Below are 26,217 nucleotides of genomic sequence, written 5' to 3'. Positions count from 1 at the left end.
TTTACATGATTTATTTGATACGTTAATCATTAATAGGATAACTACCGAAAGCTCATTTTATATAGGCGACTGATCTTGCTACAAGATCAACGCGATTTCTTCCTTTTTTTGATAACACTCAATCCAAAGAAAAGACCTGTCAAAGGTGCTATGTAGGACTTACGTACACTGTCATTCAAAGGTTTGGAATATCCTGCCACAAAAGGTTGTGTTAACATAAATGTCATGCACCTTGTCCATAAGTAATGAAATATTTTGAGACATAATGAGCCATGTTATTGGTGGAAAAATACAATTCATTTTCAAAATAATTTTACACCTAAATGTAACACTTTTAATTGAAAACTAACAAAAATGAACACTTGGTCTAAATCACAGCCACTGGTAGTCTATAAACTGATACTAGCTCACTAGTACTAATGCCAGGTCTGCTACCTTTGCTGGTGGCCATAGTTCCTCATAGTGGTCTGTTGAAAAGTCCCAAGCTGGACAGGATTTGAGTAATGACATTTGCAACCAGTAACCAAACAAGCACTTTTTACAGCAATATGAACATTAACACCACCAGTTGCCTACATCGTTGGCATATAACCAATAGTGGAGTGCCAGTCTCCGTTGTCTGACTCTTTATTGCAGTACAAAGAGGAGCACTATCTACCCTTCCTTCCTGTCCCACTGTCAGACACAAAGTGTCACTTGATTTCAGTTATGCAAAGGGCTCTTCGAGAGGCTGAACATGGCTCAGGCTTTAAGGAACAGAGGACCTCTGTAAATGGGCTCAGCGAGGCCACGAGATAGGAAAACACTGCTGAAATTCTCACACCAGCTAGAGACCTTGCCTTTGTGTCAAGTAGTCTAAACTGTGGCTTGAAATATTTTCAAGAAACTGGTGCCCACTCGTCTTTTGGTGAGACAGACCTGGATAAACAAACCACACAAAGGGAAGTGCTAAAATCCTTGAGTTGAACTCACCGCTGGCGAAATACTAGATGAGGAAAAACTCATGATATTGACATAGCATGCAAATATGCTCAACAAAGTGCAGAAAGAGGCCAGCAAGACAAAGAGAGGGTGAGATAAGCCATTCTCCTTGGAAGCCTCTCTTTGATGACTGTCCAGACCAGAGAGATTCCCCTGAGAAGGACGAAAACAAGTCTGAAGGCAGTCACAAGATCTGCAGAGGACAAAAGACCTGAATCAAGATGAGATGGCCAACACAATGAGAGAGCTTTGACATAAACTCTGAGGCGAATGGGGCCTTTCCAGACAAGAGGCTAAACACATGCACTGGCACTGCTACAGACAGCCACAGGCAAGTCGGTGGCTCACTGCCAACTCGGCGAATGAACTCGGTCACCTCACTCTCTCACTCTAGCGTGCTTTCCTTCTCCCCTCTCTTTTGCTTTCGTCTTCGGCACAGAGTAGAGTGGGCCTCAGCCTTCAGCGGTGCAAGCCAATATACCATCCTCTTACCCCCCACCCTCCCTCTCCATTTTAGGAATGGCTGTGGAAATACTAGCACACAGACAGCTTCCAGCCTGCCAAGGAGAGCAGGAGGCTGACTTCAAAACAACACTTTAAATTTTACTGACATAAACAGTTAACCAAATTGCTGTCTAGTCTGACTTGGTGGCTCGAGAGTCAATTTCTAAAAGAGCGAAAAAACAATTCAACAGCTTGTAACATATTTTTTTATAAGAGCCTTGATAGCATGGCTTGGCCCTGATAGAACCATGGGCGTGATCAGCCCATCAACACAACAGCAATAATATACTGTTAATCATATGCCCATTAAAAATATGATGCCGGTATTTGTAGACAGAAAAAAAAAAACACACATTAGGGTATTGAGCTGTCTGCGAGGGCTTATGCAAATATGACAGCCAAAAGAAACGAAGGCTCAAGTCAAACGCATGGAGCTGTTGTAAAAAGGCAGACAAGTGAACTGTAATGGGCATAAGGCTTGGTCTGGGAACAACATCAGAAGTCTATAAAGCAGTCACCTAGAGAGCAGAGCTCAGGGGAGGGGGGCTGCTAGGACTCTCAGCCTAAGAATGTGGCACCCTGTCAGGTCTCATAAGGATTTATCTCCCTGGAGCCTCATTACCGAAAGGCCCTGGACAAGGAGGCTCTCGCTCACTTACCCTTTCACTCACTCACCCTCAATACTGAACCGCTCACTAACACTATACATGCGTGCAAACACCTGCTTTCTGAAACATTTTCAAATTGCCCTTATCTTACTTGCAGCATGGGTGGTCCAGTTGACGTTGTCTAGAAGTGACACCAGGTCTTTGGACTAGGGCTGAAACGATTCCTCAAGTAACTCAAATAATTCTACCGTCACGCAACACGCCTACGGACCGTGTACAGGTGCTGTTACGGCGGTGGCGCGGATTGCAAAATGGAGAAAATAGCGATGGGCAAGAAGAGACAGGCCAGAGAAAACGACAAAGAGTGTCCAAAATTTGGGATAGTTTCAAGCTGAAACAAAACTCTACTTTATAGCGTGTCTATTGTAAAATGGAACTAGCTTACTACAGAAGCATGACGTCAAGGCCTCAGCATCTCAGCAGAAAGCATCCAGTCTACAGTTATGCACTCAGTCCACGGAGCGGAACCAACACAGGATAACGTTAGCATTTAACTTAAATCAATGTGATTGCTAGTTGAGATTAGCGCTCGTCCGTCAGGTGACATTCATCCTGGAATGTAATTGTAAGAAATATGATGCTTTTAAGAAACAACTGCAAATAAAGCAGACTGCTAAAATAATCCACAGCTGCAACACTAACACATTGTGGAAATAATGTACAGACTTTGTATTACTAGAGAGAAACTGGTGGTCTTTTTCACCAACATTCATACAGCCAGTCACCACCTACGAGCCATTGCAACTAAATTGGCCGAGGGGTGAGAATAGAGCTGCCCTACATCCACCCTTCACCTCCCTCCCCATCCACTCTAATTTAACAGGGAAACAAAGCTCTCACAATTAATCCACTCAAGCTTCAGTATTGGGGTCCCAAGAGGTTTTTTTAAGGTCAGGGTGCAGAACAAGGTCAATCTGTGTGGTAAGCACAGCTTCTCAAGAAAGACACAGCTTTAACACTTAAGCCTTTTCCACCTGACTTCACCCTTTTTCTGTTTTATCAAATCTATGTAGTTTTCTATAACACTGTGATTACCCAAGGTACCATACAAAGCCTGTTACTGATTTGCATTTTTCTTTCTCAATTATATTCTTCCTGACTGCTTTCAGTGCAATAAAACCTCACACTTTAAACATGTGTACTTAAAATGGACTGTTCCTCTTACCCTGTGCGTCGACAACAGCATGACAAGAGAAAAACTAATCGGAACACAAAAAAAAAAAGAAAAAGGACGTCACAGTGCATCAGCCAGAAAAATGGGAAGGTGATTGCAAACACCTTTAAATTAATGGTTGGGCAAGAGCAGGAAGAACACTTACAGAGCTGCCAAACCATAGTACAATGCCCTTTATACTGCCACGCAGTAACATCCAAGTCAATGCTGACGAGGCGGAATACCCCTTTACTGGTAGATACTGTCACACTGACATTACAAAAAAGGGAAGACACCACAAAATCAATGTAGTCCAGGGGTCAACATGTAAGATATTTTACTGTGGGTACACGTTTAACCTCAAAATATAGCAGACAAGATGAACACAGACTTATATTTGTACGCTAAAAACTATGCAATGTAACAAAACTCATTATTCAGCTTTGCCAGTCAAAAATAATGTAACATTGTCAGAGGAATCTCAAAAATCTTTAAATCCAAACTAATAAGGTCCTCCTACCATGATCGGGAAAACAGGCAAGCAAGAGAATGAGTTACTAACAGGAAAGTAAAATGACATGTTAGGTGACAGAAGCCATGTTTCCATCCACACGTTCTTACGCGATTTAAGTAATATCAAATGAAAAATGCCTTATGGAAACAGTAAAATTCGACTGAATTTCATGAATATCGACACAAAGTTTGTACATTCGATCTCATCCGATTTCCTCTTAATCAGTTAACGGCTTATGTGATAAACGCTGACGGAAACGTCATTTGCCGAATAAATAATTAATTGTGAATACGTTTTAAGTCATTTTATGGTTGCAACCCGCCATAAAACAAAGAAGAAAAAGTTTTAGGACATTTCCGCTTTCTTTGCTGACATGGCGGGTGTCAACAAAGACAGATATAAGTGGACGAACGAGGAGACAAGAGACTTTTTTAAATTTAACTGAAGAGCGAACTATAACGGCTATTTTAGATAAGTTGTCGTCTGGCATTAACGTGCATCTGCATCATCATAGCGATGTTTTGATGGCCTCCTTGTTGTCTTATTATAGCTCGATATGTCGCTATCAGCTGGCACATAAGCACTAGTACAACTTGTGCAATACGAATCATTTGTAGGTAGACGGCACGATCTATTTCGGCTAGCAGACTTTGTTCGCTAATGTAAGCTTGAATGTTGTGAGATTCAGTGTGAAAATAATGGAAACCCCTTAAAATGTTTCAAATCTATTTGATATATCAATTTCACCACAAAAAAAACATGTGACGTCATTAATCACAGGTTTTTATTCGCTTTAAAGCTGTTGATGGATGTCTACTTTAGAAAATGGGGAAAGTAGCTGAGCTTTCTGGAGGGCTCCTAAGAAGTTTTGTACCGGGCAGAGACGTATATGATGGGCTTATGGTGTTGTCATTTATACATATGTTTATTTGGTTTATGGTTTATTGTCCATTTTATTATTATTTGTTGAATGGTCTTGAATATTGTAATTACTGTGTCACCTTTTCTGTCTGGTTGGGTGGTGATGAAGGGGGGAGTTCATATTGCGAATTGTATGTTTTGTATGTTGTTAAAAAAAAAAAAAAAAAGAGAAGTTAATCACATAAAAAAGCTGTTGGATGGAAACACACTTTCACCAGCATTATTCGCATGAATATTTATAGCGAACTTCAGATAATTCGATTGACAAGTGGCTGGAAACATAGCTAGAGAGAGGCTATAAAAGGCAGCAGGTGATGTAAGTATTGCCTGTGTGTGTGCCAGCTTGATATATATAACAGTTCCTGGCAGGCAGGTGGCTAGCACAAAGCTATTAGTACCAAACAGAGAGGTGCAATAATCTCCCTTAACCACAGCCTGTCACACATTTCATTTACAATCTGACTCAACGGCATACTTCCCATCCTGTTAAAAACCGTATGATTAGCACAAAAGAAACCCCCACAGCCACAAGCGAGGCCTGAAAAACAATAGAAGTGAAATGAAAGTAGCACTGAAATATAAACCGTGTGTAAAATGCAACACATAAAACCTTCATTTGAAATATCTTTAACGTCGTCAGAGATGACACCACTGAATTGTAACTGTAAGCGGCATTCTCAAATATAACTGCATAGAACTAGCCTAATCTAGAACAGTCACTAAATGTGGACCAAATGGGATGAATAAAATGTAAGCACTGGTTTGCTTGTTTAGCCTTAAATGTTTAACCATAGCTCAGTATTTATTAATCACTTTTCAGTTGAACAGTAAGCAAGACAAAAAGACACAGCCTTTTGGTCTGTATTGTAGCATTAGTTGCTAGCTCTTTGCTAGTGCAGAATTGCTGCCACTTGAGGACAGCCCAACTAAACATTGACGGTATAAATCACCCTGACAAGCTTAACTACTAAAAGGTGACTTAAACGGAAAGCAGCAAAACAGAGAACAGCGCAACACAGAGCATGTGCGGCCTGTTTCTAATTGCTTTATAAAACTGGGATTTAATAACCGAGCAAGGACCAGGACAACACTTTTTTGTTTCTTAATATGGAAATGTGATATTTTCACATGACAGATGATGGACAAAGGCATTTAACGTGTTACAGGAAAACATGAGACTAGTTTAGTGTGGGGCGGCTGCACTGTAGTTGCGCTGGACTGTAGTGTAACTGGGTGGTGGCCCTGAATATAATTCTTATAATCGTAGGGCAGGTGTTATCAGTAATAATGTAGAACAAAAGTAATGCTTGCATTTTCCCCACAGCAACATATTACCAAATGACAACTGTAAAAAGGAAGTATTAATGATATTTGTCTATCTAATCTATCTCTATCTAACATTAGCATTATTTGAACACAGGCTGTAAAAGTGTGTGTATGACAGGGAAGAGAGGAGACAGGAGGAGGAGGAGAGAGATGAACAGGACCAGTGATTGGCTGGCCTGTACCTCCAGATGTGATCGTGCAGCTGTATCCAGGCTGGACAGCAGAGCAGCTATTGGATTTCCTGCCTGTTCCCCTGCTGCCGGCTGCCTCGGCGACACTGTGTGAAATTACATAAGGCTCCCCCTTCCCCCTCCCTGTTGGCCGGTGTACAACTAAGGCCTTCACACACTGCACATCACATAATACTTGTTCTTGACTCCCAACTCCAAAAACAGATTTCTACCACAATGCGAGAGCACAGAGCAGTATGTAGTTGTTTAGATGGAGCACATAGCCTATTTAATGGAACGTTGAAACAGTATTTTTGCTGATTAAAATTGTCACACACAAAAAAAAAATGCAGCTCTATAGTTATCTGTAGCGTGTGTTATGATAAATGACAGACATGACTGACATCTCTGATGTCTACTCTGATTCCTACAACATAAAACCTATTATCCTTTTTCCGATCTGCTGATGGTCTAGCATGCACTTGACCAGGCTGAGTCAAACCGTAAGCAGATATTTTCTCTTAAACCTAAATTACATCATGGAAAATCAGTTTGCGAGATGTAGCCTGGATAATGCCAGCACTAGCCCCAGCTGATTGACAACTTAAAAAACCATCACTTGTACTAGTGGTTTCATATTAAATTACCCTTAATCTGTATTGATTACCCCTAAAAAATAATGCAAAGAAATGCCATGAATGACAAACAATCAAACACTGCGGTTGAAATTGAATGATTGCAGTTACTGATTATTTGTTAATTACTGATGCCCAAAAATACTCTCTATAGACCTCTTGGATGGCACTACACCCAACACTCGTCAGCTCAGCTGGACACAATGTGACAGCGTCGCTCTGATGTAGGAGGTCTCCATCCACTCACAAATCCCTCTTTATTCTCTAGGAGAATAAAAGGAGCAGGAAATAAAACTGAGGAGTGCACTTGTCTGCTGGGCTGACCTACTTCCTCCCCACTGCTACTTAATTATTCAAGAGCTTTAAAATGTTCTTCTGTGTGGCATCATGCAACTGAGTGCCTCTGTTTGTGACAGCAGCCTCACAGAGCTTCTATTTATGCATGAGAGGGTTCAAGTGTGTGTGTACAGTGTGAGGGTGTGCATGTGCACTGCCAAACACTAATGGTCATGCATGCTGGCGTTATTTACACAGACAACATACCAAACAAGACATCCCAGCTAGATTTGATACACAAGTTTTACAAGGTTTTGAATTATGGACAGAAAACAATGATTTAGTGGGGAAAATACCCAAACATCACAAAACACACACTAGACGTCACACCAGCAGCTTGATGTTTTGATGCACTTAGGGGACATTTTTTTTTTTTTTTAACAAACTGCACTGTCATGGATCCAGCACACATGTCAAGACAAGTCAATTCCCCCACACAAGCACACCATAACCTGTAATTACATTCCATTTTGGTCTTCATACCTTTCACTGTTACACGTCACTCGTATTTCCACTGTAAGATCATCAACCCTGAGGTGTGTGACCTTGGCTTGCGTACCTTGTGAAAAACAAACTATGCTGTAACACACATTCCCAGAAGAAAAGCTAGGCTAATCAGAGATAAATATAACGCTACCCACAGCCGTAGCCTACACATAAACAAGAGCCGTGTCCTGTAACATGCTGTCATCAGTGTTGCGTAAGAGTCAAGTGAATCACTTACCACAAAGCCATTTCTAATCTCTGCTTATCCAGTGTCTGCCTCTCTTTTAGTATGTTTAAACATGGGTGACTGTTTAATAGTAACTCCATTTCATAGCCATGGAAATCAAAATAGAAAGCTTTATGAATAATAAATGGCTTGTACTTTTCTAGTAACACACAAAACAACATGCAATCAAAAGGTTATTATATACTTCTGAGTTAACACATTAAGGGATGTAAGTAACTTTTTTTAATTATTAAGTTAACAGAAGTTAACCCCATTATGGTTTGGCCCCGCTTATACCAGCAGTATCTTAGCGTGCAAGCTTGATTCATTGAGCACATTGTCACTAGCTTTAGTCTGAAGCACATATGCTAGGCAGCTAGTTAGTAAGCTAGTTTCAATGAGCTGCTGGTCAATCCAGCTGAACAAGAGAGGAGCAGACTGACTGCTGAACCCAGCCGCTATTTCGGACAGAGTAGAGGCAAAAAAAAAAGAAAAAAGAAAAAAAAAAAAAAAGGTAGCGGCAGGCTGGGACCGGGAGAATGCGATGGTGTGGAAGTGAGTCAAGATCAGGCGATGAGATCCGAGCAGAGAGCTGATCCCGAACAACGTGTTTATTAAACATCTAACAGATATTCAAATATATTTCAACTTGTGTATTTATTTTAGAAGGAATATTTAAATGTCATTTTAGGCCAATGCTGACAGACCTACATAACACGCTAGGGCGCACAGGTGACCGTTTGGTCAAAACAACAATGGTGGGTGTGGCTGGGTTAGCTCAGTTGGTAGAGTGGCCGCACACATACAGAGGTTTACTCCTCGACGCAGTGGTTGCGGGTTCGACTCCGACCTGCGGCCCTTTGCTGCACGCCATTACCCTTCTCTCTCCCCTTTCATGGCTTCAGCGGTCCTGTGGAATTAAAGGCCTAACATACCCAACAAATATAATCTTTAGAACAACACTGGCGGCTCCTAAAGATTTTAGCGTAGATGCCGCATTAGCATCAGTTATATCAGAACTGGCGAGTATTTCTTCATTGAAAGAAGAGCAAAGAACAACACTGAAGGCTTTTCTCAATGGAAAAGACGTTTAGGCTCTTCAGCGAGTTTGATTTACCAACTGGTTCTGCTACCCTACTACGTCATATGGTTTGTTGTATCTGATTGCTTGTAGATGGACAGATTCGACACCATTGACAAGTGGTTCTGTGTACCAATCCATCTGGTGCGACAGGTTAGGTATTTTGTCTCCTGTAGCAGGTTACGCAGGCAGTTATTTGATTTAATTTGTACAGGTTGCTTACTCAACCACTTCACTTCATGTATTCCATTATTCGACAGGACGCAGGTAGTACAGATGAGACAGGAAAGCATGGAAATAGGCGAGTGGAGGACAGGGAGAGGAAAAGAGAGAGAGGAAAGAGGCAGAGTAGAATGACAGAAGACAGGGAGGAAAGCCATGAAGTCTTGAAGCATTTTATTAAACGTAATTCGACATCTACAACTGTGCACAAAGCCCTTCCCCTGTCAGCGGCTGGCACAAAACAAAACAGGCACACTTCAGCACCGCTGCTGGAAAAAAAAAATCTTGGGCAAACAATGGTATTATATACAGTAATTCATTAGATAGACAATTATAGCAAGTATTAAAGTTAGTTAAGTAATTGACAGTAGTTTGGATCAATTCCATTGAAGCACATCAATTAAAATGTAAATGATGAAAGACTATGAGAACATGTTATAACACATATTCAAAGAACTAGAAACATCTAAAAAACATTACCACAATATGAAAGCAAAACAGGTTTTGTTAAGGCTGTTTAGAATCAACAACTTAAAAAACGTTACATTGTTTCTTTAGGCTGAAATGTCAAAGGATTTCACAGGTGCAAATTAAAATGTCTTATTTAAGCAGTGTGTAGCCTAAAGAATACAATCTGTATTTGTAATAGTATATTTTCGACATCTCTGAACAAAAAAATGATAAACTAAACTTGAACCTAACTTTACTTAGTACTTTTTGTCATTGTGGTTACTTGATTGAGCAGCAAAGGCTGCAGTTGGCAGTTGGAAAAAAAAAAAAAACAGAAGTGTACAAGTAGCAGGTTCCCAGTTATTGCCACAACAATTGACACAGTATCACTGCAGTCTATCACAGATTATACTGTACAGCTTGACAGGGCTGGCAAGTAATTCACACCAACGTGACATCATGACTTTGCGTAAACATACACGCCACTTTCCTAAAGCCAAGAGGCGTGTTATCTGTACGCATTTTCAGCTGTCCGCGTGTATGTTTACGTTGCATACAGCTGACTGCAGTCTGCAACATCTTTCTAAGGGCGCGGACACACAGAGCCGATTATCGGCCATCGGACCGTGTGGCGAGGTCGGTGACTCAAGTCTGTTCGGTGTGTTCCGTGCCATCGTCCTTCTGAGGAGCTGTCGGCCTTCATTTTGGCCGACCCGACATGCTCAGTCGGAGACAGGGCAGTCGGGACTCACCCGGAAATGACGAGCGGATGAGCCTCTCAAAATCTGACGAAAATCTTTTAAACTGACCTTTGTCGATCTGAAATGAAGACAGATTCAGCAACTGCATGGTCTATTTCTCGCTTAAAATGTTTTCAGAAACACGTTTCGGTGAACTATTTTAGTACAATATGAGATCGTATTCTGAACAAGCCGCCATGACAGCCTGGCTGTGAATTTCCCGAGAAAAATGAACCACGTGACGCGTTCGTCCAATCAGCTGCCGGTTTTCATTTTCTGGGAAAAAATCAGACTGTTAATGGAAACAATACAGAGCAGCGCCGCCTGCTGCTATGGAGACATTATTTTTCGCGCACGCGCAGAGCGTATGCTCAAATCGGCGTCTCTTCGGTGTGTTCTGAGGCACTTTTTGGACCTCGGGGACCCGACTGATCAGTCCAACTGCCTTTTCTGCCAACGGTCGGCCGTCTGGTTGGTGTGTAACTACCTTAAAGCCACGTGGCGTGTGGGGGTTGGGTTGAAAAGAAAAAACAGTTTGGATAAGGAAAAGAAGAACGGGGTTGGGTTTAGGAAAAGAACAAACATGGAAAGGAAACATCACACGAGGGACGCAACCCCCGTTCTCCTGGGTGAAAGCCCTGTGTTTTACCCATCCGCCACCCCCAACCAACCTCCTCACGCGGATTTTCGGCCTTTCATACGGTGTCAATTCACACGCAATCGCAAGGTAATGTAAGTCAATGGAGGCCAAACGCCGTTGATAAACACGCAAAATAGCGAGTATGCGTCTTTATAAAACGCAAATCATGGCATATGAATTGGCGTGTCATACATACGCCACTTCATGAGATCAGTCTGTTCACACAGAAGGCAAATGCAAGGCCATAAGAGAAAGAATTGAATGTTTACAGAACTCACAGATAAGGATAACATATCATACATTTCTGTATGTTTTAGAGCAGCTGGTGTTCTTCAGATAATCATAACATGCAACAAACTCAGAAAAACAAATGTGGAATGCTGGTTTCATTCAACGTGCATTCAGCATTTAAATCAATTAGTTGTCACCTATTAATCACCAACTATTTTGATAATCAATTAATTGGCTTATAAGAAAACATCTGATTCCAGCTTCTAAAATGTGAATATTTTGTAATTTCTTTACTCCTTTGTGGACAAAACAAAGACATTTGAGGACGTCATCTCGGGCTTTGGAAAGCACTAATCGTCATTTTTAACAATTTTTTAGACCAAACAACTAATCGAGAAAATAACCAGGTTAATCAACAATGAAAATAATCGTTAGTTGCAGCCCTAAACCCTCAACTTCTTTTGCCTAAGTTATGCTACCATTAAAGTTTGATGACTGAATCCTAAAGGAGAGGGCATAAAATCATGAGGCTAATGGCAACTTGCAGGATCTGCATGGGCCCATATGAGAAAGCCACTTTCCTCAAACACGTCACAATCATGGGTTTTCCATTTGGCAATCCCAGAAAACCGTACAATGGTACAAATGGTGCGGTCACTGAACTGAGGTGGCACCGTGTCCAGTTCAATGGCACTTTGATTGTGAGTAATTTGAGGAACTGCAACAGACCAGCTGCGCCTGATCATAATATTATACCACACCGAGTCAAGCATAACATTCTCCACACACGAAACCTACCAGGTGCAGTCCACTAGTGTGCAAGAAGTGCGAGACAGCTGCTGTTTCTCATTCAGTGAGAGGGAAACTGGGTGGAAGGAGGGAATGCGCCTGGGAGGCAGATTTTTATGGTGACAGCCTCACATTTCCCTCTTTGGTTTCTGCGCGTTAACTTAAGGGTTCATAAAGTCCACCGCTGAATACCACAGTTGTGTCATTTCCGTTTAATCATCATATCATGTGCTGTGTTCTCAGTATAAACTTCAGTTGATTATGCAGTGTGAAAATCTCATTCGTGGAACAGTAACATCTGAATAGATCCATGACTTTATCTGCCTAAATTAAAGAAGCTCACCATTGAACACTCAGATGCACAAGGTTAAATAAGTTATTGGATTTAATGTCTGCAAATGAAAATTCAAAATGCAGGTTGAGATTTCAACAAAGGCTATGTCAGATACAAAATAATGTCTTACAATCCGGACAAACCAAGCCAACAGGTTGAGTTGGGCTGTATGCATTCAGCATGTTGAATTGGCGTAAAGGGATGAAGACTGGCTATGGAATATGAAAATTATTATTCGTTTGGGCGAGAAAAACAGCACCACTGCAGCTGTCTGCCTGCCGCATTCTCGCGTGGGCCCGGGAGCCCTGCTCTTTATACAACTCTAAACGTTGAGATTCCTATTAAAAAGGTCGTCTAATGTCCCAGTCGTCCGGAGATTGAGTGGGTGTCATAATAAGATTTCTATCATGCGGCTGGCACGAAACTGGGAGAAAACAAACCACCAAGGGTGAAGAAGGGTGATTAACACGAAAACGCCAACTAACTTCTGTCGGTGACCTGAAGAAATCTGCGCCACGTCCTGCCACCTGCATGCTTTAGGCTTTAGAAAGATAAATAAATTAAGTTTTACGGTATAGGACATTATTTTATTTTCAAGTATGTAGATCTTTTAAAAAGACATGTTTATGTTGAAATAAATATACAGTTTACACAAGTAGTTACGTATCCAATTGTATTGTTTGACGATGACGATAGAGAAGCGAAGGCAAGCAGCTTTTTGTTTACATTCAACATGGCGGCCACTGAAGCGCAGCAACCTGTTGATGCCACTGTCACTGCCATTTTAAAAGATTTCAAAGCCAAGTTTTCTCTGAAAACGGAACAGAAACTTGCCCTGGAACAATTCCTACAAAAGAAGGATGCGTTTGCCTTACTACCGACCTTTTTTTGTTTGTTTGTTTTTTTACTACCGGCCGGCTTTAGCTCTGCCTCGCTCTGCAAAGTACGTCACCTGGATCGTTGGTCTGACTGGTTGAAGGACTATCCAATTGCGTACAGAGTCATTTGAACTATGCCCGTTGATCACGCCTCTTGTGCAGTAGAAAATACAGAGCAGACTCCCCAGACTAATGTTCAATCTTAAAAGATTGAGCTTGGTCTGGTGATAGCCAGACTACCCTCTTGGCAATATAATGCGCAAAAAAGATATTTGAATATATTCAAACCTATGTGTTTATAAAGGAATATTCAAACTTTATATAATATTTAGGGCTGTCAGCATTAACGCGTTTATTTTTAATTATTATTATTATTTTTTTTTTTTATTTTTTTTAAATCGCATGCCTCCATTTATTCATTTATTTTACACTTCACTCGGCTTTGCGTCGAGCCTAACAGGCTACTACTTTGACCCTTTGCCGCACCTTTACTTATCATCAAGCTGCCATACTTCCTCGTAACACATCCTACTGCTGCAGGCACGATGGAGAAAGACAGCGGAAAACGCAATTCTGAATGGCACTTTTTATTTTCCAAAACTCCTGGACAGCCCATTAGACAAGTCGAAAGCCACATGCACATTGTGCAAAGCCGAACTAAAATATCACCGAAGCACGTAAAGCTTGAGCTACCACCTACGAGCTAAGCATAGTAGTACAGTTAACGTGACTCAGGTTGATGCTAGCGGGCTCAGGCAAAGCACTAGTTTGGAGAGTGCTACTCGCCGACCTGTGGATGAAACCAAATCCAAAAAAATTACTTCGGCTCTTGCGAAATGGGTGGCAACTTGCAGACCTGTCAGCATCGTAGAAGACTCGGGTCTTAAAGACGTACTACGGTTGGCATGTTCTGACCCGTCTTATGCACTGCCGTCGAGGGGGACGGTAGTTTCACGCACACACAGCCTGTACGACACGGAGAAAGCAGCCCAACTGGAACTGCTGCAAAGTGCAAACGCTGTCTCATTAACCGGTAATCACTGGACGTCAGTGAGTAATCAAAATGATTTAGAAGTTACTGCACACTATACTGACTCTGGTAAGGATAGGGATTTTTAGTTTTTTTAGTTAGGTACTTGGAGGAATTGTGCAATAATGACAGATTCACACATTTTTCTTTTGTTTACAGTAAATAAATAATAAACGAATACAAATCTTAAAGTCAAGTTCAAAAAATAACCTTCCTTCCTTTTGATTCCCAGTCAAGATACACTGGTAACGAATTGCTTGTACTTAAAAACAGTTCTGAAATGCAAAATAGAATTTTAATCATGTGATATAACATGCGATTAATCGCGATTAACTATAGAAATTCAGCGATTAAAAAAAATTATCGTTTGACAGCCCTAATAATATTAAACTTTTGGCCAATTTTGACAGCCATAGTAGCTACAGCCGTGGCATATACTGATGAAACAAAAGTTGTAACGATGCAGCTTGACCCACATTCTTGTAGGTTTTCATGATGGTCTTTTCATTACTTGCTGATCATTGTAAATAATCAATAACAAACATCATATGTCTTGTACAAGAAAAACAATTGTTCTTTAGGGGTCTGAACTAGAAAATTTCTCTCATAATTATGACTGCTCTTTAAAAAAGATGATGTACATTTAATAAATGTATATATGTATCTGATAGTGGTAAATATTAATCAATCATTAGAATGTTTAGAGTACTTGGTGGTTGAAGTAACAGATAGTTATTGTCCTACTGAAAAGTGACAATTTATGACATTTCTGCCTTTGAAGGACAGCCTCTGTGAATTGTAATGGAAATCTTTTTCGTGATTTATGATGACGCAACATGCTTTTTATTACCACAACAATTCACTGATGACTCTTCTTTCACAGAAAATAAAATAAGCAAGAACTCTCCCCTTTCCAGTTTCGCAACTGTGTTGTGTTTCATAATACGAGCTGAAATTCGACTAGCACTGAAACAGTCTCCCTGAGGTACCACACTGAGCACGCGATTATCTTTGCCCACATTACCCTTTTGGATAAGGGAGAGATATATCCTCACTCTCGTTCCAACTCTTTATAATGCAAACTGCTTAGCTGACACTGTACTATGAGCACACAACACAAATCAGTAATGTCACACCATTATGAATTATTGGCAGACTTTGTGCTCTCTAGGCTGCCTTGTAAGACACACCAACTGTCTGCAGGCACTATGACTTAGCATAACACCTGAATACTTTATGTTGAAGGACCAACTAAACTGTGTACACACCACAAAATATCCATCCCATCAAGCATTAATGTATCCAAGTATTAACACAAATGTAAGGGTAATAACTTAAATAACAGCTTATAGAAAAATGTTTACATTCATTAGTTAGGGTTAAAGCCAAAAAATCAGCCATATCATTATCATTTTATAATAACAATGTATGAAATGACAATGTTAAAAGGGGCCACTCACAGTGATGATTCTACAGAGCTATATCACACAAATATGCGTTGGTGGAGTTTGTGACTGTTAAATGCCGACCATTCTACATTTCCACGCGAATTCCCGGCTGTGTTTATATCCCACCAAGCGCTAATGCTACCAATGCGTTAGCTGAACTTTACGGAGCTATCAGTGAGCGCCAAAGCGCACATCCGGATTGACTATTTATTGTAGCTGGTGATTTCAACCATGCAAATCTCAAGAAAGTTCTTATATTCTACCTTCACCTCACGGTGAACCTAACTTATAACAATCAGTGCTCTGTTACAAGTCTACTCATGCCCTGTCTTTTGTTGTCTGTTGTCTGTCCTGTCCCTTGTCTGTCTTAAATGCTCTACTTTAAGTAATGTGTGCACTAAATGTAGCCTCGTATTTCGTTTTTTTATAATGTCGTTTTTATAAAATGCGTTTTTATATATTTTAAATGTGTAACACCACTTGAGCCACGGTGAAACGTTCACTACGTTTCACTATATGCAGTGTATATGGTTGAAATGACAATAAAACCCACTTGACTTGACTGCACTATGTAACCAGTAGCCGTGGCCTCGTAGGGAAGTGAAGCAACTGCATTCTGGGAGTTGTTGTCTTTCATCCACATGAGCCAAAAATACCCAAGATTTTCTGGCTTTTCTCGGTCTAGAAGGCACCGGCTGTGTCTCAAACCGCCTACTTGCACACTTCAAACACTTAGTTTTAAGTATATAGTGTAGATAACGCAAAAAGTCAGTGCACTGAAAGTACCCGGATGACCCCCTAAAAACGGTCAAAAAGTTCAGTGTGGAACGATGGACACTACGCGCACTAAACGGGTGCCATCTTGACTACAAAGAGGAAAGGGGAGGGACCAGGGACGTTGACCAGCAGCTGATTGGACGAACGCGTCACGTGGGCCTGGCTTCTCCCGAATTTCACAACCGAGCATAATGGCGGCTCGTTCAGAATACGATCTCGTATTTTACGAAAATAGTTCACCGAAACGTGTTTCTGAAAACATTTTAAGCGAGAAATAGGCCATGCAGTTGCTGAATCTGTCTTCATTTCAGATCGACAAAAGTCAGTTTCAAAGATTTTCGTCAGATTTTGAGAGGCGGCGAGCCGAGCCGACCGCTCGTCATTTCCAGTAAGTGTTTTAATGTAAGTGTTCCTTTTGGGACAATACTAACCATCGAAAGTGGGCACTACGGCAGTAAGTGGTCAGTGCACATTAGCAGTGTACTAACGGAAGTATGCGAAATGAGACACAGCCATTAACTTCTAAAATTATTTCACATTTCTACTACATAAATGACCCAATTTAAAGGGATACTTCACCGATTAGCATTAATCTTTGTATCAGTAGAAACCCGGTAGTATTTTCGAATGGCCGTGCTTGCTTCCCTCCCTCATGTCTCCTGAGACGAGACTTCTCTGTATTGTGTGTCTGGAAAAAAGCCTCTGATGACGCAAAAATCGTCATTTAGCGGCATCGGAGGCATTTTTGCCCAGAGTCTATGAACTACAGCCAGCTAGTTCTGCATGTTTTCAACCCGCCCATAGGGAGTGGGATTGTCACTGGCCGATGGTAGCCGAGCGGAGCAGAGTGTCAGCCACCTTGAAGCTTCGCTAAACAAACTTTTACAACAATTACGTGCATTCAAACTACCGCACATGCGTACCACCGGGATACAGTGGTACAGATCGGAGAATATGCAGGAAACTTTATTACAGACGGAAAATATAGAAATATAGAAATGAGGTGCTTGTATCCAACTAACTGCTGGTGGAGTTTGTGACTGTTAAATGCCGACCATTATACATTCCATGCAAATTTATGGTTGTGTCTATACTCTGTGTTTACAGCCCACCAATCGCTAATGCTAGCATGCGTTAGCTGAACTTTACAGAGCCTATAATGTGTGTGCACTAAATGTAGCCTGTATCGTATGTTGTTTTTATATATTTTAAATGTGTAACACCATTTGAGCCACGGTGAAACGTTGTTTTTGTGTATATGGTTGAAATGACAATAAAACACACTTGAGTTGAATGCCTCACTGTCTGTCTGTAAACGGTAGGCGTGGCTTGGGAGTGGACTCAAAGCAGCGAAGCAAGTGCATTCTGGGATTTGGTGTCTTTCATCCACATGAGCCAAAAACATATTTTCTGGCTTTTCTCAGCCTAGAAGGCACCAATTTCTAATTTTTTTCCCACATTTCTACTACATAAGTGACCCAATTTAAAGATAAATTCATCTTTCCAACGGTGAAATATCCCTTTAAATACATATTCATCTTTCCAGCGGTGAAATATCCCTTTAAGGGGCAACTAATATGTGTGTCATTTCAAATAGCAAATGCTATAATGATTGTGGCTAGAGCTGGGCGATATGGAGAAAATCAAATATTACGATATATTTGACCAAAAACCTCGATGTTGATATTGCAGGCAATATTGTAGGGTTGACAATTGGTGTTTTCACAAAATATTTACACAATGAGATTTAAAAAGAAAAGAATCATTAGTAATGTGGATATAATGACTAAGCGGGTAAAGGCAAATTATAGAACAGCTAGAACAGTCTGGTAAGTTCAGAAAATGACATCACTTTACAGTAATGAGGTATTTAAAACCAGGAAAGGACAACAGGTGTCATGTTACGATATCCCTAATATAAAACGTTATCTAGCCTCATATATCAATATATTGCCCAGGCCTAATTGTGGCTATTGTTTATAGGTAATATTATTGGATCACGAGTTGAGATGCATTAAGATCATGGCTTACCACCTCGGCTAAACAATTTCCTGGGGTAACCCTGGATTACATAATCAATTTCAGAGACACATATTTTAAAGCCTGGGACCATAAACCTAAAACTATTTGCATGCCAAGATAACACTTGCATATGATGTGTTTTGGGGCGGCAGTAGCTAATACCAAGTACGAGGTGTGGACTGGTAGCTGGAGAAATGCCGGTTTGCATCCTGGGCATTGTCCAGGTGCCCTTGAGCAAGGCACCAAACCCCCAACTGCTCAGGGTGCCATCCTGAGGCAGACCCCTCGCTCTGACATCTCTCCATACATAATATGTTTATAGGTCCTACTATATATGTGCATGTGTGTATTGGAGTGTGAGTGAGTGTGTGTGTGTGTGTGTGTGTGTGTGTGTGTGTGTGTGTGTGTGTGTGTAAATATAACAGAGGAAAAGAATTATGGCTGCACAATATCGTTTTTTTTTAATCATCACCGCAAAATTAACTGGCACAATAAACACATCGCAAAAGGCTACGACATATTGCGAAAGAATCAGTAGAAACCCGCACTTTAAAATGTCATAATTTCCTTTCATTTGTTTTCAATTCAACAAGCAATTTGTTGTAGCAGAATTTATCACAAGTAATATCGTTAATGCAAATGTCAACGTTATCGCATATTTTCCTCATATCGTGCACTCCTAAATAGAATTGATTCCCCCCCCAAATTTGACAGCATAGTTCAAAGAAAGTGCATGAGTATGTCATGCTTTGTTGGTATACTCATGCACTTTGGAGATATTTTGGTTACACCTAGATTGTTTTAGGAGGAAAATTAGCCTAACCTCACAGTGGGTGTTACAAGTGTCCCATCCATACATGTATTGACAAAGAATCCTTTCCAAAAAAAATGTTTTAACACCCAACAGCAATGGATCAAACTACACACCACCTAAGCATTCAATATTATTCATACATTGTTTGATTCGCAACACAACATAAAAACTGATAAAAAAAAATGTACTGTTTAATGTACTGGCGCAATGCTAGAGGTAGATAAATACACATTTACACATCACATTCGAAAATTTCCCTCGGGATGAATAAAGTATCTACATATCTATATATTTGGCTGGGATAATGCAGCAAAGAAATGTTCTCGTGTAAGTGACAGCTAAAAAGTAGAATGTATGTTATTGCGTATCATGATGTGGTTGTAGAGATCGGGCAGCTGACAAAAACAGACATCCGCTTATTTCCACATCATCACATGGTTACTTTATTTATGTTAACGATCGCCTCACTTGGTGGGACATTCCGTTAAAATGTTAGAAATAAACTTGGTGAAAAAAACATGATCCAACTCAAAAGCAAGCATAACGTTACTTTCACAAAAGCAAATTATCGATCTGAGACAACCAACCACTTACGCTAACTCACGTTACCTTTCTTTTAACTTGTGTGTACTTGCCATCATTGCTTAGTTATCACCCGCCTGACAACAAAGCAATACGTTACCGGCTAACGTTAGATTAGCTATCGCTAGAGCGCACTAAGACAACTTCATGTAAATCCTATGTTTACAAACGCAAACCGGGCGCTTCTGTGCATAGCCAAGTTAGCAGGCTAATTCAGTTAGCCAGATACCACAATATAACATAGCCTAACGTTACGTTATTGACACTTGGTCATAAGTAAATTGTCATTATTTTTAATAGAGGATATTGGTAGTGTTGTGTGGAGAATATTGTGTTTAACGTTACACAGAGAATACCAATGTAGGATTAATTCTGTTCATAAAATTGGCGTTAGCTACTCCGCAGTTCTGACAGCTAGCTGACGGTAGCTAGCTAGCTAACACCGATAGCTATTAACTAGCTTAGCCTAGCCATGTAGCACGTGTTCGTGATTTATAAAATAATTAACTAGCTGACGGTAGCCAGCCAACTATGAGTATTGTAGTGGGTTGAGCATTCGGCTAGTTAAACTGTAAAATTAACTACATTTACCAAAGGTTCAACCGTGTCACGTTAGCTATAACGTAACGTATAACGTTAGCCTCGAAAAGGTCAAACTGCTATGCATGATTCTCCTCCAAAGAATAGCCGGATCCCGTCGTCCAACAACAGAACAGAACAGACAGACCCCCCCCCCCTTAACCAAACGGACAGCCAGCAATGGAAGCTAACTAACCTTAGCGGCGGGGCAAGAGAAACCATTCGGCGGTGCTATCGTACAGTAGCAAACGTCCCAATCCTCGTCAGTCGGTCCAAATTCGCTTAAAGAGCTTCTCGCTTCGATTGAGTGTCTCGCCCCTGAATTAATCCACATGAAAGAGTAGTTTTCGTTTTCATTTGTTCCGCTGGCGGTTTTCAGCTATGCCTTGTCTGTTCCTGCACAACAGTGGTCTAACAACACTATAGTCTCTAAGCCGCTGCTGCTGAGACCACAGTGGTACTGAACCGCCTCTCTCTCTCTCAATAGGTCCGCGTGTTCTCTCGCCCCTCCTCTCAAGAATTGCACTTTTCCCATGTCCACAACTAATTCAGAGATATAGCACTCTAGTGTTAAAGTGGCTTATCATCATAAAGCACCAAAACAACATAACTTTAACGGCACCAACGTGCCTCTTTATCTAAGTTTCTGCACATCATTTAGCATGTCTGACATGTATTTTTGCAAACGACATGTAGCCTACATATCATCTCAAACATGGTAATGTTTCTTTATAGATTTCTGTAAGTGTGTATGCTGTAGCCTATATTATCTGATAATGTAAAAAGGTTACACTACCCAATTGCTTATATACACTTTGTATTTCTTTACAAATAGCCAATTGAGAATGAGGACATACGTCATGGTAGCTTGCTAGCTGGCTAGGCCTATATGTTGCTTTCATCACCATCCAATCCATATGTAGGCCCGTTTGTCTAGCAATGCAATGATATTCCACAAAACAATTACATATAATAACATAATAACAATATATATACATATATGAATCACTACATCCTTGCTGCTCAAACATATTGTTGGCACACATTGTCATATTATCAATAACTTGTATTGTGCCTCTCACATCATCTATGAGGACAAACCCCTCTGTATTTTCTCTCCTTCTTAGAGGTTCCAAAAGGGGTCAGTTCAAGCGTTGACACTCCAGGAAGTCTACATCTGTGCTGCTTGATGCCCGTGGAGAAGTACAAGCTGTGAATACAGTGACTTAACATTGAAGGATAGTATTTGGGAGATCACAACATCCCATGCTGAGTGATGACTCTGCTGAAGCCAGTGCCCTATAAATGGTCGGAAACCTCTCTGTCTGCTTTACAGCTATACTGGCGTTTAAAATTGCCACCCATACCGCAGCTATTTCAGTCACAGAAAAGATTTTTTGTTTAAAAGTATTGAAGTCAGTCAGTGGGACTCATTTAAGAAAGACACCTGCTGCTGGTTTTGACAGGCTAAGGTAATTAGTTTCTCTTCATTTTATGCTGTATACTTTTGATTTTTTATTATGTCATTCCTTCTGGACAGGGCGTTGGCAACCTGACTTTGCCATTTATCTGCCACACTTCAGGCAGGCTAGATATCTTGACCTAAATTTCAGCGGCAGCCTTCCCTATGATGTCAGATGGGATTGTTTTTCTTCCCCGTGTTTTTCTTTCTGCTCTGTGGTTTGGAAGACCCCCTCTAACCATCAGTATAACCACCATCTCTTCATCCAGCCATCACCGAGCAGGATAGAGAGCTGTTTATTTTAGCTGGGCTTTCTAGACCCAGGCACATGTCGGAATAATCTATCCCCCATCTCCGCAATGCCCAATTTGTCAGCTCACTGATAAAGCACAAATGTTTATTATTTATATAAACAGCTGTTTCATCTGCAGCCAGATCCCCTGTAGAGTTAATGGAGCATCAGACAAAGCCCAAATGGCCAGGCGAACTTTCTTGAGATCCTAAAATACATGATATCTGAATAAGGGACACTTTTAATGCTTGCAAAAATAAATATGAAGCCTATCCATTTAGGACAGAAAACCTGAAGTGTCTCTTCTACAATTTATTTAAAAAGAACTGGAGTGGATTGTTTCCATAGATCCAGAGCCCACATGAAAGGCACCACTGAGAGTGACTGCATCAGCTAAGCAGGCTTCGGAGATTTCAAAGGCTGTCAGTTGATAGATGCACTGCAGACAGTCATTATGGCTCTGAAATAAAAGACAAACAACAAAAAATTCTTCAGAAACAGAAAGGAGGCTGGAGGGAAAATCCTCATCAAAACAGCACTCAGATTAATGGAGCTCCCCCTTGTGAATGATTGTCTTTTATTGCAAATACTTATTTGCTGGTGCCATCTCCTAGTTTTCTATTGTCTTCAAGGGTTGTAGTACTTGAGGCATGTTCAGTAAGACTAATTAGATTCAAGCACAATTAAATCAGAAACATACTGAAAATCTGAAATCATGTGTTTCATGAATACTGTGATCTTTAGATGAAGGTGATGGATAGTATTTGGCATGTGTTGCTATTTTTAATGTTGGTATAATTACATGTCAAGTTCTTCCTTTGGCTATGATGTACATTTTTAGCTGAGACATAATTCATCCTGCCATCGCTGGCATTCATTATTGTCACGACTGGGCTCGAGTCAAACAGCCTGGGAAAATGATCTTTCTCTGTAGATATTAGAGGCAGAGGGAGAGACAGAAAAGTGAGAGAGGGGCCTGCTTTTTATCTGCTTAAACGTGACACTTTTTTCCTCATATCATTCACAAATCAATCTAGGTTTAAAATGCAAAGGCAGGGCTCAAAATGTATTCACTGCAACAAGACTTAATCTAACTGCCTACTCCTCGCCGCAACAAAGACGGCAATGAGAGCAGAAATGGCAGCATCTCACTGAAGAGTCTAACGACTGCCTGCATTGTTGGAATTCCGGCTTAACTTCCTGAGTCTGTCCACACCTGGCCGACGGCCAGCACACACTTTTTTCTCATTTTTTCTTTTTTTTCCTTTATCAAGATCATATGTGTTTTTCTTACAGCCTTTTTCCTTATTTATTTTAGCAGTATTTCTATGTCTGAGCAGCAACAACAGATACAAGTGCTACTTAATTATTTTTGCAAACCCTTTTTTATTTTTTATATTTAGATACTTTATCACCCATTCCTCTACGTGCTTCAATATGACGTACATTTAAGCATCTCATGTTGTCATGTGCTCTCTGTTTTCATGTAGCAAATTGTGCCTATACTATAATTTTCTTTGGTATCATAGGCTGCCGTGGGCGTGACAGACATATTCACACTTGTCTCATGTCCAAGTGAACCCCCGTAATGAAACTGGCAGTGGCACAGCATCGCTGGAGTTTAGCTCAGTCAACCATCTGTTAGATTGCATGGATTCATGTGGAGTAAACTAGAGTGGACCTTGTATGGACATGTTCTAGCATGACTGTCATGACATCAATGTTCACCATGAAACGAACAAAAAAAAAAACATTTCTGTCTCTTTCTAATGGAAAAAGCATGCAAGGAGAGTATGATTCACTGCCTTCATGTATAATCCAGGTTTCAATACATTACATAAATTAGATACAGATACATCATACAGCATATATCATGTATGCACATCCACATTCACACATGGAACCCATTTTGGTATTGGTAAGGCTTTTGAGAGATATTAAATAGTGAGTTTGTCCAGATATTTGCTCTCTGATAGTATGCTGCAACATCTACAGACAGCACTAGCAGTGATAACACTGATGCCTTTTACAAATGAAATCAGGTCTTGGTGTTGTGGACTTTTCCTAGTGTGTTGGTCAGAGTTGTGTGACAAACCTTGGCAGTTGAGATGAAAGAGCTGAAGGGAATCAAAGTGGTTTTCTGTTGGCATGGATATGGTAGTGACGTGATAGCTAGTTCACCTTTTGCACCAATAATGGATACCATCTCTGGCAGACAAATTGACATTTGAACCAATGGTGAAGATAAGAGTTCATTTAGTTCTTTCCAGCAAGTACACTTGAGGAATTTCCTTCTCTTCCCTCAAGGACAAAGCCGGTTTTGGCTGCATTTTTCTTGCTAAGTGGCTGAGCCATAAGCCCAGAGGTGAAGTGCTGAGTTGGATGGACCTGCACTGTTGGGTCTAATGTTAAAAGCCCAGCCAGTGCTGAGTCCTTTGACACTTCAGAGCACACCACTATCTATCCAGCCTTTGTCCATCGCATGATAACGGGCTGCAGGTTTCCAGGCTGCTGACATCTTCACTTTTACATAAACTACACTTAGACGGGGAGGGGATAATTCCTGGGAAAATGTGTGGGAGGGAGAATACTAGGTTTTCCAGGAAAAAGGGAGGAAAAAAGGACAAGGGTGTAAATGGGTTGCCATAGCACTATATAAGGGAGGAAGAAGAAGAATAGCTGCGTTTTCAGTGAGAGGATGGAAAGGGCAGGGGTTCAGAAGAGTGCAGAACCCCCATAAATAAAGCTAATGAAATGGCAGTTGAGTCTAGAGAGATGTGGAATGGCTGGTTGGGTCTTACCCACTGTCTGATTTATCCTCAGTGTCCCTGTGAGCACAGCGGGGAGATCCATTACCTCTCCTCATCAATAACATCCCATGGACAGGGTAAAAAGCCTGCTTTCCACGCCGACACTAACCCCAGGGACCAGCTCAGAAGGCTCACTCAGTGGGGGAGAGGAAGCTGGTGTAATGTAGTCACACATAGAGAGCAAAAATGTCTCTGTTGGGGGATGGGTTGCTTTAGAGGAGCTGTGCAGGGGGTGTAGCTCAACATACAGCACAGAACATACTCAACACATTGCAGCAACTCACAATCAAATATGCAAATGACAGGCCTTTCAATTTGATGCAGTTGCCATCTCCCACATGGACACAGCTGTCTTTATTCTCATTCTGTGGGTGGATGGTGCAAACATAAGCGTACACTCACTGAGTCAGTTGACGCAGGGAGCTATCGTCAAAGAGTGTGTCAACACACATTCTCGTAAATGGTTGATAAGCCTCACCTCATTCATAAGAAATGCTGTTGATAAACTCAAACAGTACAGGTGTATGCATGCCTGAAATCCCGATGTACTATAAACAGAGCAGTGATTTTAAATGATCCCAGAGGGAAGACTGAAAATATGAAGGTGCCCGCAAATGCTTTAATGTAACAAGAGAGTAGTGGAATTGAAACGAGGCATGTGATGAAGATAATAGGGCTTTGGAAGTCTTTTACAGCAGAAATGAGGTGAAATGTCAACAGAGCTTATGGTCCAGAGGGAGTTGATAACAGTACAGAGATAAGAATAGAGTGCAATAGCAGATACTGTGATTGATGTAATCTCTGTCACACACACTCTCTTTGTGCATGTGTGTGTGTGTGTGTGTGTGTGTGTGTGTGTGTGTGTGTGTGTGTGTTTGAGAATGATCTTTCATGTGCTTTTTGCAGTGAGATCATAAGGTAGTGGCAGTGTCTTAGTTAGACACCCTGAGGGAAGGGCTTTTCAACAGCATGGCTGAAAGGAGGAAGCTCAACACTCAAACATGCCACAGAAAGACACAAAATAAAATGTGATAATGTGATTACATCTCACTGTCAAAAAAGCAGAAGGAGTCACTGTTTCCAGGCATGAAGATTAGCCCTCCTGTGAATTGCAGC

General features: G+C 40.9%; 1 protein-coding gene across 8 annotated transcripts in view; it reads right to left on the bottom strand.

Moving 5' to 3' along the window:
- The window catches only part of ncor2 (nuclear receptor corepressor 2), a 111,284-nt gene extending 90,283 nt beyond the window's left edge, over window positions 1-21,001 (bottom strand). For all 8 annotated transcript variants that reach the window (XR_004896443.1, XM_031300741.2, XM_031300750.2 and 5 more), the window contains exon 1: window positions 20,734-21,001. The gene's annotated coding sequence lies outside the window, so the exon portion shown is untranslated. The remainder of the gene's footprint in view (window positions 1-20,733) is intronic.
- Between the last annotated feature and the right edge of the window lie 5,216 nt (window positions 21,002-26,217).

This window comes from Sander lucioperca, chromosome 2 (genome assembly GCF_008315115.2).
Source record: "Sander lucioperca isolate FBNREF2018 chromosome 2, SLUC_FBN_1.2, whole genome shotgun sequence".
Classification (NCBI taxonomy): Eukaryota; Metazoa; Chordata; class Actinopteri; order Perciformes; family Percidae; genus Sander; species Sander lucioperca.
This window is presented reverse-complemented; position numbering and strand designations above follow the sequence as displayed.